Raw genomic sequence first — 18946 nt, forward strand, 5'->3', positions numbered from 1 at the left:
CAATAGCCAACATCAAATTAAATGGAGGGAAACTCAAAGCAAGTCCATGAAAATCATGAACAAAACAAAGCTGTCCATTCTCTATGCATCTATTCAATATAATGCTTGAAGTGCTAGCTAGAGCAATATGACAACTAAAAGAGATCAAGGAGATACAAATTGGAAAGAAGGAAGATATTGGAAAGTATCACTATTCACAGATGACATAATAGTATACATGAATGATCCAAAAAATTCTACCAGGAACTCCTATAGCTGATAACCACCGTCAGCACACATACAAGATAATTCAAAAAATGTAGTAGCCCTCCTATATACAAATAAAAAATGGGCTGAGAAGAAAATCAGAGAAACAACAAATTCCACAATAGCCACAAAGAATATGAAGTATCCACGTCAAACACTTTTACAGAAAAACCTCAAATCTTTGAAGAAAGAAATTGAAGAATACACCAGAAGATATAAAGATCTCCAAAATTCATGAATCAGTAAAATTAATATAATAAAAATAGTCATCTTACCAAAATCAATCTATAAATTCAATGCAGTCACCAGCAATATTCCAACACAATTTTTATAGACCTTGAATAAGCACTACTCACCTTCATATTAAAAACAAACAAGTGGGGTTGGGGATTTAGCTCAGTGGTAGAGCGCTTACCTAGCAAACGCAAGGCCCTGAGTTCGGTCCCCAGCTCCGAAAAAAAAAAAACAAATAAAAACAAACAAACAAAGAAACAAAAACCCAGGATGAATAAAACAATGTTGTTCAATAAAAGAACTTCTGGAGATACTACCATTCTTGATATCAAGCTTTACTAAAGAGCTATAGTAATAAATACTATATAGTATTTCATGAAAAGGACATATTGGTTTATGGAATAGAATTGAATCCCATATGGAAATCCACATATCTATGGACACTTGATTTTTGATAAAGAGGATAGAACTATAAAATGGAGGAAAGAATGAATGCATGTTCAACAAATAGTGCTCGTATAACTGAATGTATACATGTAGATGAATAATAATAATAGATCCTTATCTGTCACCCTGCCTGAAACTCGAGTCCAAGTGCATCAAATACTTTAACATAAAACCAGATACCCTTAATGTGATAGAAGAAAAATAAAACTATCCTTAAACACATTGGCACAGAGACATCTTCCAGAACAAACCAGCAATTGATCTATCAAAAAGTAACATCATAACATTCTAAAGAAACAGAAAGAGCTAGAATAAATCATCCTGAGGGAATTGAAACCCAGAAAAATGATCATGATATGTACTCACTTATAAGTGAAGGTTGACTAACCCAAGAGGTCCCTGCACCAAAATCCGGTAGGGGAGAGAGCTGAATACCCAGAAGTTTGGACAATCCTGAGACTGCAGGACAGTCTGCCAACTCTGCCCACCTCTCCCACATCCCTGGCCCAAGAGGAAACTTAAGTGACCCCAAAAGTTCCACCAAAAACTACTAAAGCTGATAAACAACTTCAGCAAAGTGGCTGGGTATAAAATTAACTCAAACAAATCAGTAGCCTTCCTCAAGGATAAACAGGCTGAGAAAGAAATTAGGGAAATGGCACAATAGTCTCAAATAATATAAAATACCTCAGTGTGACTTTAACCAAGCCAGTGAAAGATCTATATGACAAGAACTTCAAGTCTCTGAAAAAAGTAATTGAAGATCTCAGAAGATGAAAAGACCTCCCATGCTCATGGATTGGCAGGTTTAATATAGTAAAAATGGCCATTTTTCCCAAAAGCAATCTACAGATTAAATGCAATCCTCATCAAAATTCCAACTCAATTCTTCAAAGAGTTAGAAAAAGCAATTTGCAAATTCATTTGAAATAACACAGGATAGCAAAAACTATACTCAACAATAAAAGAAATTCTGGGGGAATCACTATCCCTAATCTCAGGCAGTATTACAGAGCAATAGTTATAAAAAATTGTATGGAATTGGTACAAAGACAGGTAAGTAGATCAGTGGAATAGAAATGAAGGCCCAGAAATGAACCCACACACCTATGGAGGGTCACTTATCTTTGACAAAGGAGCCAAAACCATCCAATGGAAAAAAAGATAGCATTTTCAACAAATGGTGCTAGTTCAACTGGAGATCAGCATGTAAAATGCAAATTGATTCATTTTTATCACCCTGTACAAAGCTTAAGTACAAGTGGGTCAAAGACATCCAAATCAAACTAGATACACTCAAACTAGTAGAAGAAAAAGTGGAGAAGAATCTCTATCACATGGGCACTGGGGAAATTTTCCTAAACAAAACACCAATGGCTTATGCTCTAAGAACAAGAATCGACAAATGGGACCTGCAAAAGTTTCTGTAAGGGAAAGGGCACTGTCATTAAGATAAAATGGCAACCAACAGATTGGGAAAAGATCTTTACCAATTCTACACTGATAGAAGGCTAATATACAAAATATACAACGAACTCAAGAAGATAGACTCCAGAGAGAAAATAACTCTATTTTTAAAAAAAATGAGGTACAGATCTAAACAAATAATTCTCAGCTGAGGAATATCAAATGGCTGAGAAGTGTCTAAAGAAATGCTCAACATTCTTAGTCATCAGGGAAATGAAAATCAAAACAACCCTGAGATTCCACCTCACACCAGTTAGAATGGCTAAGATCAAAAACTCAGGTGATAACAGATGCTGGTGAGAATGTGGAGAAAGAGGAACACTCCTCCATTGTTGGTGGGATTGCACACTGGTACAACCACTCTGGAAATCAGTCTGGAGGTTCCTCAGAAAATTGGACATTACAATACTTGAGGACCCAGCTATACCTCTCCTTGGCATATACCCCAAAAATGCTCCAACATACAAAAAAGACACATGCTCCACTATGTTCATAGCAGCCAGAAGCTGGAAAGAACCCAGATGCCCTTTCATAAAGGGATGGATACAGAAAATGTGGTACATCTACACAATGGAGTATACTCAGCTATCAAAAATAATAACTTCATGAAATTCATAGGAAAATAGATTGAACTAGAAAATGTCATCCTGAGTGAGGTAACCCAATCATAGAGTGCACACATGGTATGCACTCACTGAGAAATGGATTTTAGCTCAAAAGCTTGAATTACCCAAGATACAATCCATAGATCACATGAAGTTCAAGAAGAGGGATAACCAAAATGCAGATGCTTCTGTCCTTCTTAAAAGGGGGAACAAAAATATTCATAGGAGGGGATATGGAGGCAAAGTTTGGAGCAGAGATTGAAGGAACAGCCATTCAGAGACTGCCCCACATGGTCCCCATATATATTCAGCCACCAAGACTAGATAAGATGGAAGAAGGTAAGAAGTGCATGCTGACAGGCACACGATATAGAGGTCTCCTGAAAAATACAGCCAGAGCACGTCAAATACAGAGGTAAATGCTAACAGCAAACTACTGAACTGAGAACAGGACCATTGTTGGAGGAATTAGAGAAAGGATTGAAAGAGCTGAAGGGGCTTGCAGCCCCATAAGAACAACAATGCCAACCAACCAGAGCTCCCAGGGACTAAACCACTACCGAAAGACTATACATGGACTGACCCATGGCTCCAACTGCATATGTAGCAGAGGAAGGCCTTGTTGGGCACCAATGGAAGGGGAAGCCCTTGGTCCTGCCAAGGTTGCACCCCCAATGTAGGGGAATGTCATAAGGGGGGCATGAAGACGCAGTAGATGGAGAGGGGAACACCCTTATAGAAGAAGGGGAGGGCCATGGGATAGAGGGCTTGAGTCTGGGAAACCAGGAAAGGGAATAATATTTGAAATGTAAATTTAAAAAATCCAATACAAAAAAAGATTATAGACTTCTTTAAAAAAAAAAAAGTAAATATTAGCTGTGCCATAAAGGATAATCATGATACAATCTACACAACCTGGGGTGAGAGGGAACCTTGAGTAACAAAGAAGGCTCAATGAGGGATACATGGCTCTCCATAGGAAAGGAAAATAGAGTAGATTCTGTGGGTGAGCATTTTTCAGGGATGAGATAGAATCCTTATGACCTGGGAGAAAAGTCCCAGGGATCTGCAAGAATAACTCTAGGTAATACTCCTAGTAATTGGGGATACAGAGCCTAAATTGGCCATCTCTTTTGACCAGGCAAGACTTCCAGTGGAGTGATTGGGCCAGAACCCAGCCACAATACCTTTGAACTAAAATTTGTCCTGCCTGCAAGATGTGTGTGGGTAAAGGCAATGCTGAAATTGTAGAACTAATGACTGGTTGAACTTGAAACGCATTCCACAAGAGGGAGCTCACACCTGAAACTGCCTGGATGACTAGGAATTATAGGCAGGATAGCCCAGAAACCCAGGACAGAACCAAATATGACTGGCAAAAAGACAAGTCAATAAAATTACTCCTAAAAATATTCTATGCTCATAGGCAGGAGCCTAGCATAGTCTTCATCAGACAGGCCTCATCTGGCAACTGATAGAAACAAATGTAGAGACCCACCACCAAAGATTTGGTATAATTTGGAGAATCCTGTGGAAGGGGGATAAAAAGGATTGTAGAAGCCAGAGGGGTCAGGGACACCACAAGAAAACTGACCATAGACCTGGGCTCAAAGGGGCTCACTGAAACTGAACCAACAATCAGGGAGCCTGCATTGGTCAGACCTGAGCCCTCTGCATATGTTATGATTGGTAGCTTGATCTTGTGTTACTCCTAACAATGGGAACAGGTACGTCCCTATCAGCTAGATTTTTGAAAATTAATTAACCCTACATTAATAAGGGTTCTCAAATGCTTAGACATCCCTTCTACCTCACAATCCAAAGGTAGGAGAGAAAAGATGGTAAACAGGACAGGAGGATATGAACCTGTTTAGATGTAGTTCTTTGGAGCGATTCCAGTCTCTGTTGTCAGAATACCAGAAATCCAGTTCAGTAGTGTGAGGATACCAAACACAAATCAGCAGCAATGGCATGATCCAACAGAAACAGCCAGGCCTCCACTGAATCAGCATGAGTCATCGGGAGTGACCAGAATAATCAGTCAGGACTCCACCATGCTCTCTCAACAAATTGAAGGCTCGAGACACAAGACCAATGAAAAATTACAATGCTAGCCATGCAAGCACCGTATCACTTTCTGTTGAGTCCTATTTATACTCTCTCCAAACGTCATGTATCTATCACCCCCATGGGTCTTGCTTCAGCAAAATATCTCATGAGTCTGCATCACATTTCACAACCAGAAATACCTACTCATGTCTCTGAGGAAACTTACTCTGTCTGCTTTGGGGGACTCTTCCTCCTACTGGTTTGCTTTGACCAGCCTTAGTGTAAAATTTGAAATTTTTAGGTTTTAAATCTCGGCCCATGCCCAGACAGAAAACACCAAGCCACCATGGTTTCATGAGAAGAGGTTTAATGAGAGAAGAGTAGAAGAGCGGAAAGGTGGCCAGCCATGGGCACGTGGGGGACGGGGGATGGGGATGGAGGAAAGAGCAGTGAAGAACAAAGAGCAAGAGGGGGTAAGAGGGGTAAGAGAGGGCAAGCAACCCCTTTTATAGTGTCAAGCACAGCTGGCTGTTGCCAGGCAACTGTGGGGGTGGATCATAGACAGAATATCAACATTCCTCCATTTTGCTTTAATTAAAAAGGAAAATTAGAGACAATGGTGGAGCAAGAATTGGGTCGCCATGATCTCTGAGTACTTCCTGCTTGCTTTGGGGTGATATGTCTCTAGGGAACTTAGAAAAATGAGTATGGGATATTTGTCCAGTCTTAGAGTTGGCTATTTCCTTGTTGTCCAGGGTCTGTGAAACCATCTGCAGGTAGGTCAGAAGGACCAGGTCCAATAGAAGCGTCTGTGTCTCTGAGAGGAGATTGGAACATCTGGAGGTCGTTTCTCTGGAGCTGTCCTGGGTGTAGTAAGTGCCTAGACTTGACAAGATTCTGGAACACACATATATATTTATTATAGGTGGAGAATAAGATTAAGCATGTTTGGGAGAAAAGAAAATTTTTCTTAGATGTACATTTGAAGCCCAGAGGAATTCCACCCTTTGGAATAGGTAGTAAGTGGGAACTTTAGGCAGATGTACTTATCTGAATGGAGTCTATTGGTCCATAAGAGGCAGGTCTGAGTGGGTTTCCTGTAGCTTACAAGTTTATAAAAGAGATACTAGCATGAGTCAACAACATGAACAGTTTAAGATCTGCAGAACAAGGGAGAGGCTCAAGACGTGGGCACAGGCATACGCAGCTGGGACACTGGTGCGCATAGAAAGAGCTCACTTGTATGAGGGTCTTATGGGTCACATGCGTGGGGGAAAGCAGGCCTCACAGACAGGGTTCCTGAGGAATGGGATCAGACATGCTTCTCACTGGCACAAACCAGGAGCTACAGCAATGGGGAAGGAAGATGGGAGAGGCCTGGGGAAGGGGACAGAAAGAGATATTGTTTTCTGGTTAGTATAAATTAGACCAAAACATCCCAAGAAATGGGGACAGGCTGCGAAGACTAATAGACCTGTGGGTGAGAATAGGGATTAATTGCCCGGACCAGTGCTGGGGCTAGATTTAGAGCCGGTGCTCCTGAGTCAGAGAGCAGTCTATCCAGGCCTGGCCTGGCATTAAACTGTCTCAAAAAGAGAGAGAGAGAAAGTCTCAACCAAAGGAAAAGTTCCTAGAACGAGTGTCAGTGAAAGGATCTAGCCCCAGGGGCAGCACAGGTAGCTCCAAGTTCAAGAAAGCTCCCCTGAAACCATGTGTACACTATGGAAAGTCAAGCTCTGAGGTAAAGAAAGTGCACAGAGGTTGAGTAGGTACCACTCACCAGCACATGCTTAAAGAGGGCGCTATCCTTGGCAGGCAGCTGTAAGCAGGGCATTATGGTGATGGGGAGGCCTGCTGGGGTGGTGTAAGTCCTGAGTCCCACAGTAGCCAGCAGGTGGTGGTAGTCCGATGGCATAAATGGTGGGGCAGCATCCCTGTGATGTGTGCAGAAGTGACAGCAGATGTAATGGCAGGGCCCAACAGCAGGATGGGCGGCGGCGATCCTGGGTCATGTGTACAGAAGTGGCATACATCTTCATTTTTCCTCACCACAGCCAGCGGGAGAACACTGATCACGGTGAACGGCTGTGACTGCGCCCCAGGTCCACTGTTCCATCCATCTCCACCGAAGCTCTGCGCCCCAGACCTGCGGTGACCCAGGGCAGTCTGGGGGCCGCTGCAGGCAGCAGAGGCATGCGGTGGGAAAGATCTATCTTCCGCCCCATTGTCGTCAGTGAGGTGGCGGGGGCGCCAGGCCATGTGGGCATGGGAAGATCATAAACCCCATCTGTGTAATCCGAGTCTCAGCACCAAAGTTAGGTTTTAAATTTCGGTCTGTGCCCAGACAGAAAACACCAAGCAACCATGGTTTCACTGGAGAGGTTTAATGAGAAAAGAGTGGAAGACCAGAAAGGCCGCCATGGGCACATGGACGCGGGGATGGGAAGGGGACAAGAGCAGTGAAGAACAAAAGAGCAAGAGGGGGTAAGAAGGGAGGAAAAGAGGGGTAAGAGAGGGCAAGCAGCCCCTTTTATAGTGTCAGGCACAGCTGGCTGTTGCTAGGCAACTGTGGGGCAGAGCACACCTGGCTGTTGCCAGGTAGCTGTGGGGGTGGACCATAGACAGAATACCAACAGATATGGCATGTTTGATTGATATTTCTGGGAATTATGTCCCTTTTTGAAGAGAAACTGGGGAGGAGTGAATCAGGAAGAGAAAAGAGGTAGGGGGAAAGATATTGGGAGCAGTAAAGAGAGGGAAAACTGTGGTCAGGATATAATATATGAGAGAAGAGTAAGTTAATTTTAAAAAAAAGCGAATAAAACCCAACAACATATGCAAGGACTAGCACTGGGGACAATGTGCTATGTTCCTCAGAAATATGTAATTTGACATTGGAAAATCAAGACAATGTGCAACAATCAGAGTAAAAATCAGTGTAAGGTATTATTCAGTATATAAAACAGAAGAAAATTTTAGAAACACTTGTATCAAAATGTTTTCAATAACCATTACTGGTTGGTGAGCATGTGAGAAGTATTTTGGTGGTTTTTCTTAGGCTTCTTAGGCTTACAAGGATATGTGTATCACATAATAACTCTATGGGGGCTTGTGTTTATGTATCATGAATGCTATATAAACATTATTGCTTCTCTTTGGTAAAAGCTGAAAGGACACTAGAGATAAACTAGTCAGGTTAGAATGATGCATACAAAGAAAAAGGAGAAACTGCCCCCATAAGACTTTGCTGCATGCTAGCCTGTAGGGCACTTTCTTAACCAGTAATTGATATGGTATAAACTAGCACATTGTGAGTAATGCTATGCCTGGACTGATAGTCCCCAGTTCTATAAGAAAGCAGGACAGTCTGAATGAGGAGCAAGCCAGTAACCAGCATCCTTCCATGGCCTTTATATCAGCTCCTGCCCCCAGGTTCCTGCCCTATTTGAGTTTCTGTCCTGACTCCCTCCAAAGATAAAATGTGGTATGGAAGAGTAAATCAAAAAATATCCTTTTCTTCCCCAAGTTGCTTGGTCATTGGGTTTTGGCACAACAAGCAAACCTTAACTAAGCTATCATCTATGTTGGAGGAACATTTTTAATGAGCCAGATGTGTTTGAATTTTCCTTGCTCATGTAAATAACTCTTCATCCATGCTCCTGTTAGTTACTCAACAAAAACTAACGAGTTCACCAAAATTGGAGTGGGCAGACAGCAACAAACACTGAGGAAATGCAGAGAACCATAAAGACATACTTTAAAACCTGTACTCCACCACATTGGAAAATCTAAAAGAAGTGGATAATATTTATGATAGATACCACTTACCAAATTTAAACAAAATCAAATAAACAATTTTAAATATACATATAACCACTGATGAAATAGAAGCAGTAATTAAAATTGTCCCAAACAAAAAACAGCCCAATACCAGATAATTTTGCCCCAGAATTCTACAAGACTTTCAAAGAAGACTTAAAGACAATACTCCTAAAATTGTTTCACAAAATAGAAATAAAAGAAACAATACCAAGTTAATTTTATGAGACCACAGTTACCCTGATGCCCAAGCCAAATAAAGACTCAACAAAGAGAATTACAACCAATTTCCCTCATGAAAATTGATGTAAAAATATTCAATTTCTGACAAAAATCCAAGAATACATAAAAAAATCATCCATCATGATAAATTAATCTTCATCCCAGAGATAGCAGGATGGTTCAACATATAAAAATCTGTCAGTGAAAGCCTTCGACAAAAATCCAACAGCCCTTTCATGATAAAATTCCTAGAGAGATCAGGAATACATAATAAAAAACGTTTACATAAACCCCATAGCCAATATCAACTTAAATGAAAACCAAACCAATTCCACTAAAATCAGGAACAAGACAAGGATGTCTATGAAATGAGTGGACTGTGCAGTCCACAGACAGAAGACCTGGTTTACTCTCTCCTTATCTATTCCGTATTGTATTTGAAGGTTTAACTGGAGCGATAAGGCACTGAAAGAGCTCAAAGGATGACAAATTGTAATGGAAGAAGTTGGAGTATTGTTACTTGCAGATGATATTATTGTAAACATAAGTGATCCTAAAAACTCCACTAGGGAACCCCTACAGGTGACAAGCACCTTTATTAAAGTAGCTGGATACAGTATTAACTCAAAAATATCTATTATCTTCCTATATACAAATGGAAAATGAACTAAGGAAAAAATCAGGGTGTAAGCACCCTCCCCTATAGTTACAAATAATATAAACTATCTTGTGGTATTTTCACCAAGTAAGTAAAAGATTTGCTTGACAAAACATCAAGTCTTTGAAGAAAAAAAAATGAAGAAGATATCAGAAGATGGAAAGATCTCCCATGTTCATGGATCAGAAGAATTAACATAATAGACATGGCCATCTTACCAAAGCAATCTATAGATTCAACACAATCCCCATCAAAGTTCCAACACAATTACATGCACACATTGAAAGGATAATTCTAACTTAATATAGCAAAGCAGAAAAATCCAGGATAGGTAAAAAAAAATCCTGAATGATAAATAGACCTCTAGAACTATCACCATCTCTGATTTCAACTTGTATTACTGTAATTAAACTACATGCTATTGGCATATAAACAGAGACATTGATCAGTGAAATTGTATCAAGGAACCAGATATAAATTCACCTACCTATGGATAGAGATTTTTGATAGAAAAGTCAGAAATACACAACTGGACAAAAAGGCAGCATCTTCAACAAATGGTGCATGGATATCTACATGTAGAAGAATACAAATAGATCTATATTTATGACCATGCACAAAACTTACATTCAAGTGGATCAAAGACCACAACAACTAGACACACTGAACCTAGGAAAAGAAAAAGTGGGAACACCATTGACCACATTGACAAGGAGACAACTTTCCGAACAGAACATCAATAGAAGAAACACTAAGATCAACAATTAATAAATAGGATCTCTCCCTCCCCTAGAAATGTTGCAGGTGTGGCTACTGTGCTTATGTGTATTAGTAGATGCAAAAAGGAGAGAGGCTATGTCTATGCTCAGTGTTCTGACCTATGAACATCTGAATGATTAGTAACCTAACATTCTCTGAAAAAACAAAGGTAAGCCTGAGACAATCACCAGTCCATTGCTCTATGCCCAGACAAGCTCCTAGGATGGAGAACAAGCCTGAGACAAGAAGAACCTTGCCTGGGACCATGGGCCCTGAGCAGGAGTAAGCCTGAGATAGACAACCCTGTCATTGGAACACTTGCACAGGCTGGAAAAGGAGCAAGCCCAAGATGACCACCAGACACGTGCCATGGGCCATGGACAGGGAGATAGACTGAGATGACCATTAGTCTGGAGCTATGTAGGCCTGGGTTATAGGGAGAAGACCATGCCCAGGATGACCTCTGCCTGGTGCCATGATACATGAGTGGGACATAGCACTCCTCAGACCACTCCTAAGACAACTCCATTCAGGATCCACTAAACAGAGCAGGTACATGGTGGAGAAAATGGAAGAGAAGGAGAAACAGAAGGATGTGGGCACAATGAAGAGAGGCAGAGCTGGAGACTTGGGAGTAGTGAGGATCAATGTGATGTGATTAGCCCATCGGTTGCCACAGACATCCACCTGGGACCATGGTATGGTTTTGGCCTGTGCTGCCACCAGGGACCATGTCTGAGTCATGGCCCTGGAGGACCAGGAGCATGTTACCACCAAAGACCAGGTAAATGTCTCTGGTCTGGGCTGCTGCCCAGAGACATATTGATGTCTGAGGGCTGTGCAGAACTGGCCCCACCCCTCACCTAGACATCCTAGGATAGCTAGTCTTGGAGGCACAAGAGCAGGAGAGCTGGCCTCACCCCTCACCAACTTCAGCTGTACTCAGGGGAAGAGCCCCTGAACATTGCTGGAGTTGTGGGTGAGCAGGCCAAAGGATACAAGTGTGGGAATACTGGCCCTACCTGCCTCCCTGAAGTGGTGTGCACAAGGGAGAAATTCCATCCTCCCCACTCGTACCGCATCACACGCTACCTGTGGTAGGCGGAAACCTGATCATTGTAGCAAGACAGCTGTCCCTGCCACTTATCTACTGCATCACTTGGGAGACCAGGCCCAGTACCTCAGCAAAGTAGAGCTGACCCCTGGTAGCAGAGGCATAGACTAGCCATCCATGAGAGTGCGAGCATGGGAAAGCTATCTCTAAAACTTGTCTGACATGAGGTGATGTGAGTGAAGGAGAAATATCCTCTCCTTACTCACTCCTTGCCACCTACAGCAGGCAGAAGAGCTGGTCCTGGGGCCATGAGAGCAGATGAGCTGTACTTGCCTCTCTCTTGCTGCTAGGAAAAGTGAGCTTTGCACCTTGCCTGGGCAGTACAGTAGAGGTGGCCCTAGATGTAAGGGTTGCAAGTTAGCCAGCCCTGAGAGCATAAACACAGGAGAACTGGCCCTGCCTCTTGTCTTCTTGTCCATGAGCCAATGAGGGAGAGATGCCCTCCTCCCCTCTCTCTTTCCTCACTTCCTATAGCAGGCAGGAGAGTTGGCCATGAAAGTGAAAGGACTGTCCATATGCCAGATGCAACAGACAGGAGAGCAGGCCCTGTACCTTGCCTAGGCAGCAGGGTACTACTGGTCCTGGTTGCGGGGTGGGGAGGGGTTGCTGGTGAGCCAGCCCAAAGAGCATGAGAGCAGGCTAACCAGTTCAGATATCTCTCAAGCCAGATCCAACATCTAGCCCATTGATGAACTGCTGGAGTGCATGAAGAGACAGGTCCTACAGATCTAAAACTACAGGATCTCCATGACACAAAGCAGCAACAGGATAACTGGGAGAAGTCTCAGTGAGGTTCTACTGATAGTGTAGCAGAAGTCAGAAGCCTCATACCACATCAATTAGTCATTGCAGTTAACATTTGCAAACAAAAAATATGGACAAGGGTATAGTATGGGGCACACTATGACATACTACAGCTTCCACAACAGAATTCTTTCTTTGTTAGGGAGGAGGTTGCAAGGGTGAGGGCAGGATGGGGGTAGCTGATGAGTGGGCTGGTATGCATGATGTGAAATCGCCCCCAAAAAATAAAAAGTTAAAAAATAAAAGAGTCTCATGAAACTAAAATTCTTCTGGAAGGCAAAGGACATTGTGATTAAGACAAAACAGCAGCCTACAGATTGGAAAAAGATTTTCACCAACTCCAAATCTGATGGAGGTCTAATATCCAAAATATATAAAGAACTCAAGAAACTAGATATTAAATGGCAAATAATCCAGTGTAAAAGTGAGGTACAGATCTAAACATAGAATTCCCAGTACAGGAATCTCAAATGGCTGAGAAGCTGTCAGGGAAGCAAAAATCAAAATGAACTCTGAGATTCCATCTTAAATTGGTCAGAATGTATCAGATCAATAACACAAATAACAGCTCATGCAGATGAGGATGTGGAGCAAGAGGAACACTTCTCCATTGCTGATGGGAGTGCGAACTTGTACAGTCACTGTGAAAATCAATATGGTGGTTCCCCAAAAACTAATAGTAATCAATCAGTCTCAAGCCAGCTATACGATTCTTGGGCATATACCCAAGGAGATCCCATCCTATCACAGGGACACATGCTCAACTATGTTCGCTGCAGCTTTATTCATAATAGCCAGAAACTGGAAACAACCTAGTTATCCCTCAACTAAAGATTAGATAAAGAAAATGTGATACATTTACACAGTGGAGTAATATGCAGCAGTTAAAACAAAAATTACATCATGAAATTTGCAGGCAAAAGGATCAGATTAGGAAAAGAAAATCCTAAACGAGGTAACCCAGTTCAGAAAGACAAAAATGGTATGTAACCACTAATAAGTGAATATTCTTTATTAAATCAATGATAATAAAGCTAAATCCACAGACCAATAGGTTGGGTAGAGAGGAGGACTCTGTGGATATGCATATAACTTCCTGGAAAGGAGAAATAGAATAGTTTCTATGGGTGTACTGGGGGCAGGTGGGTATATGAATGGGAGGGATCAGATTTAACCTTACCCTGGTTTTGAAGTGACCCAGCCAGTTCCAGATCTGAGTACTCAATTCAAGCCCATGTTTACCTTGTTTTCATCAGCAAATCTACAACTTAATGGAGACAAAGCTTGCCTGAAAAAATATGCAGAAATTTTTACTTTCAGGTCTTATGAGTAAATAACCCAGGCTCCTGCTGCAATAGAGCCCTCATTAGAAACCTGAGCCGAGATGCAGGCAGAGTTTCCATTATACTTTTAAATATTTAGGTTCATGGTATGTGGACCTCAATTTGTAATCTTGCCCCTGAAAATATTAGAGAAAAGTACCAACTGAAGACACCCTTTCTTGGATGCACTGTTAATGATGGATTCTGGACAACCAGTGGCTATGTATTTGGAATAAGAAGAAAGTAATGTCTGAGATGTTGGTGGCTTTCCAGGGCTAATATGAGCCATTCCCACTTAAAGGATACCATAAACCTTGCTATTTATAACAATAAACATTTCCTTTGTTGGAAGACAGATTAAAATTGTTGCCTTTGTCTTTATCAACCTTATATGAGGGTATGTAAACTCCTATCATCTGCAGAAGCATTAAGTCACCTATCAATTATCAAGAGTGAAATCTAGTTTGACATGGTCAGACTGCATGTTCTCCTGAAACAATTTATAGAACTGTGTTTATATGACCAAATCTATTTTTTCTGAGTATAAATTGGTTTTAGGAGAAATACCAGGGGACATTATTATACAAGTTAAAGAAAAAAACAAATATTGACAGTGGGCAGTGGGAGAAAGGGGAGGCAAATCAATATGTTGAAAATCAAAAGCTGCCTTGGAGCTGTGAATAAGTCTTCAACTATCAATGTAATTGTTTGGTCAATGCAGCATGATCAAGACAACTTAACTAGTGAAAATTAGTCTTAAGAAAGGTCATCCCTAAAACCAGATACCAACAGTAAGCTGAACAACCCTTCAAGCTGTAGTTACTCCAGTGAGTTCCAAAAAGAGATCGGAGTGGAACCAGATATGAGAAGGTCACAGAAAATCCACATCCAGGGTTCTAATTGGCCAAGAAAGAAAGAACACTTGTAGGGGGAAAATATGCATTTGAGAGCATTGTTCTAAATAATTTACATGAGTTTTGCCCTAATAAATGGCACTTAATGATTATTTTAATGAGGCTGTTTGGCTTTAGTTTCATTCAATTTGACAGCTTTTCTGAATACAAAATAAATGGTTAGTTAAGGTACTGGATTCTGGTTTCAGACAAAAATAACATAAGCTCCTAACTTCAAGGAATCTCTATTCTATTCAGAAATTAAGTTAACATGTTCATAAGCATTCAGACTCTAATTTTTAGACTCATATTAGAAAGATGGAGAGATCGTTTTACTCCAACGTAAGGAAAATGTATCACTGACTTTACTCCTTGCTGTAACAGAAAACCAAAAAATCTCAACTGAGGAAAATAGGATTATGTTCACTCATAGAAGACACAGCCCATTGTAGCTGGGATGTCATGTCAGCAGAAGGTTCAGAGAGTTACCTACAATCATGAGGCAGAGAAAGAGAGATACATACTGGTCCTCAGTTCCCTTCCAACTTTTTATTCTGCCTAGTATCTCAACAGGTGGAATGGAGCCACCCACAGTTAAGGTAGGACATCTCATTTCAATTAACATAATCTTAAAATTCCTTCTGACATACCAAGATGTTTTTCTCCTAAGAGATTCTAGAACATAACAAAGTGACAGTCAATATTAACCACGAAAGGGATCTAAATTAGCCTAGATTCTCATCATATGTATTATACCTAATATTGTATTAAACTCAATATTCCTGTATTGCAGTGTAGTCAACCAGCCTTCCTCTCTTCATCTCAAACAACAGCTTATAAGAAAGAGACTGGGAGTTAAATTTTTGATCAGAACTAACACAGCAAGTTGATACCACCCCTTTCCTTTGGGTACGGAAAAGAATACTCAATAGTAATCAATAAGGTGAGGCAAGAAAAACCAAATGTACTCAGACAAGTACTAAGGGAGCCTATAATTCATAAGCTCCAGGAAAGCCTAGCTAACAAAATATTCTTTTTCATTGCAGAAATTCTGAGTAAATGAGTACAAATAATATTTGTGTTCATAATTTCTTCTTCTTTCATGACTTTGCAAGGAAGACTAGCAAGGGCCAAATATCTTTATAAAGACTATTTCTTGTTCAAAACATGTTTATGATCACAAGTGTCAATATTTGTATGATTTGAAAACTACCAAAAAATAAAAATTTAGATGTTTCAAGGCATTATCCTTCATCCTTTATGTGGTATAAGCAGAGTTTTTTGAGGGAGGGGAGCTCATGAGCCTGAGAAATTTAAAAGGCAACTGGCCCCAGAGAAGTGAGTCAGCTCAGAAGTAAGAGCAGAGATAAGTTCACCTGGCTAACCTAGGCAGGGTTCCTTGAGAAAGAATGTCTGTGTTGTCTGGAATTTCAGTCTAGTCTCTGCTAATCTTCCTTCACATTGGTGCATCTTTAAGATGTATATGATTGATTAGTAAAGAACTTTTGTTGTGCCCTGAAGTCCTAGCTGTTTAGGGTAGTGAGAGTAGATAGGACTCAGCCTGTTGGCTCAGTCCTCCCCTTGGTCATGAGAGCTTGATGGAGCAATGGTCACATAGTGATTGTGATGGTTGTCAACTTGACTATGTCTGTTCTTAACTAAAGTCCAAGCAGATGGGCACATCTATGAAGGATCTTTTTTTCTTGATAGGATCATCTAAGGTGGAGAGACCCACCTTAAATATGAGCCGCACCTTCTTGTATCAGCCTACATGAATGATATGGAAGGAGGAAGTTTTTGTTCTCTGCCTGATTGTCCATACTTCCACTGGCAAGTTCATTCCTTCACTGGTATTAGAGCTTATTACTTTGGAATTCTGGCATATACAGAAGGCCACCTCAGAGATTCAGCCTTGTGGACCAAATAGCTATTAGATTCTTGAACTTTCCATCAGTATTAAACCATTGTTTCAATAGTCATACCATAGCCTATAACAAATCCTATAGATAGGTGATAGATAGATAGATAGATAGATAGATAGATAGATAGATAGATAGACAGACAGACAGACAGATAGATACATAGATACATAGATACATAGATGATAGATAGATACATAGATACATAGATACATAGATACATAGATATATAGATACATAGATACATAGATAGATACATAGATGGTAGATAGGTGAGTGGGTGAATGCATAGATGGAAATTTGCATGTAAAACAGACATATCATTCTATCAGTTCCATTTCTCTAGAGAACCCTAAAACCAATGTTTATTGATTGAATGAAGTATTGAGACTTATTGGATAATCACAGAGAAAGAATACTTTATTAAAATAACTAAAACTCAAGATGGTCAAAGCATAAAGAGTAGAAATCTTCAGAACAATCTCCTTTTGTAATTGAAAAGTGAGACTTTCCTGACTCATCAATGCTTCATTGAGGTTTATGAAAATGTCAGCATTCAGGATATATTAATGAAAATATCTCTTTTAACACTTCATTTACCCAATATTACTAGATGCTAAGACACTGACAAAAAAAATCCATGAACATGCTAGAACATGATTATCTTAAGTCAGGTCATAATCAGAGCACTGTATCAGCTAGGTATCTCCAAAATTGTTCACTTGTTACCATTTCATGTGATCTCACTTTCTCACCCCATGCTAGAAACCACAGAAATGCCTAAGTTTTCAAATAATAAATCCTGCAAATTCATCTGTGACTGTTTTCTGTCCTTCCCTGAAGTTTAATCTTTGATATGCTTTTAATAATTTATTTTGTCCAGCTCTTCTCTGAAGCCCTAGAAAACAGTTGATAAGCTTTCTGAGGACCCGATATGCTTCCCTGTTAGGTTACTACAGATTTCAGGAATCAGTATTTTGTCAAAAGGCAATTTTCTAATGATTTCAGATGCCAGAAGGGCATAGCCATTTCCTTTTAGTGCTGAGAATGTCCAAGTTCTGAGTTCTGGCCAAGTGACTTCCCAGCTAATATACAAGTGTTAGTTCCTGCTGTTTCACAAAGAATAATTGGCTTACTAAATGCCAAGAAATCTACTTCATTAAAGATACCACATTGTGATAGGAATTCTATGTCTAGCAGTCCATTTAATACTCATATAAATGAGGTGTGTGTGTGTGTGTGTGTGTGTGTGTGTGTGTGTGTGTGTGTGTGTGTGTGTGTGTGTTTGCTGTGCTGGCCACTGAACACAACAAACAAGTACCCTAACAACTGAGCTCTACTCCATCCCTGCAATAGTATTGTTTCTACTTTATAGATATAAAAACTAAGTTTCAGAGAAGTATGACATCTTAATTGAAATGTATGTCTCCAGGACTATATATAATTTTTAAATAGATGCCTAATCCATTCCTCTAGTATAAATAAAAAGTTTTGTGTATTTTGGGAGTCGTCTTTAACAACATAAAGAATCTAAAATTAAGAAATAAGCTGCATCATGTCCCATGACCTCCACTGTCTGGCTCAGGCCACCTCTCTGCCTTCCCAAGGAAACCTCCAGGGGCCCAGAAACATCTAGGTTAGATCCCTCCCTCACCAATCCCCTGCCTGCCAGGTCCATCTGGGCCACAATCAACAGAGGCAAGCACCATGCTGTTCCCAGATATCCATTGTCAGGCCCACAGCAACGCCTGCCTCCCCCCCCCCAAAGAGTCCTGATGGCAACAGAAACATCCAGTCAATATCAGGGACAGTCAGATGTCTAAAGGACAGTGAAAGAACACAATCAACAGCAGTCAGGGCTATGTGGCATGATTGGAATCCATCTATCCTTCTACAGCAAACCCTGGAAATTCTAACACAGCTGAATCACAAGAAAATGACCTTAAATCTAATCGTATAAAGATTACAAATGCCTTTAAAGAGGAAATGAATGCATCCCTTAATGAAATAGAGGAAAATGCAATCAAACAGGTGTAGTAAATGAATAAAACTCAAAATAGAAATAGAAGCAATAAAGAAAGCACAGACTGAAGGTATCATGGAGATGGAAAACCTAGGGAAGAAAACAGGAACTACATATACAAGCATCACCAACAGAACATAAGAGACAGAAGAGAGAATCTTAGGCAGAGAAGATACAATTGAAGAAATCAATCCCTCAGTCAAAGAAAATACTAAATCTACAAAGTTCCAGGACACAAAACATCAAAGAAATCTGGGAACCTATGAAAAGACCAAACCCTTAGCCAAACTAACTAAATGACAGAGAGACAAAATCCAAGGCAACAAAATCAGAAATAAAGAGATACATAACAACAGACACAGAGG

The 18946-nt window shown here is 40.5% G+C and overlaps 1 non-coding gene across 1 annotated transcript; it reads left to right on the plus strand.

Annotated features, from left to right (window-relative positions):
* Window positions 1–10530: 10530 nt before the first annotated feature.
* LOC116895032 lies at window positions 10531–10659 on the plus strand. Its single transcript, XR_004387218.1, has one exon. It is a non-coding gene; the product is annotated as a small nucleolar RNA SNORA17 (small nucleolar RNA).
* Window positions 10660–18946: the final 8287 nt, after the last annotated feature.

This window comes from Rattus rattus, chromosome 2 (assembly GCF_011064425.1).
Source record: "Rattus rattus isolate New Zealand chromosome 2, Rrattus_CSIRO_v1, whole genome shotgun sequence".
Lineage (NCBI taxonomy): Eukaryota > Metazoa > Chordata > Mammalia > Rodentia > Muridae > Rattus > Rattus rattus.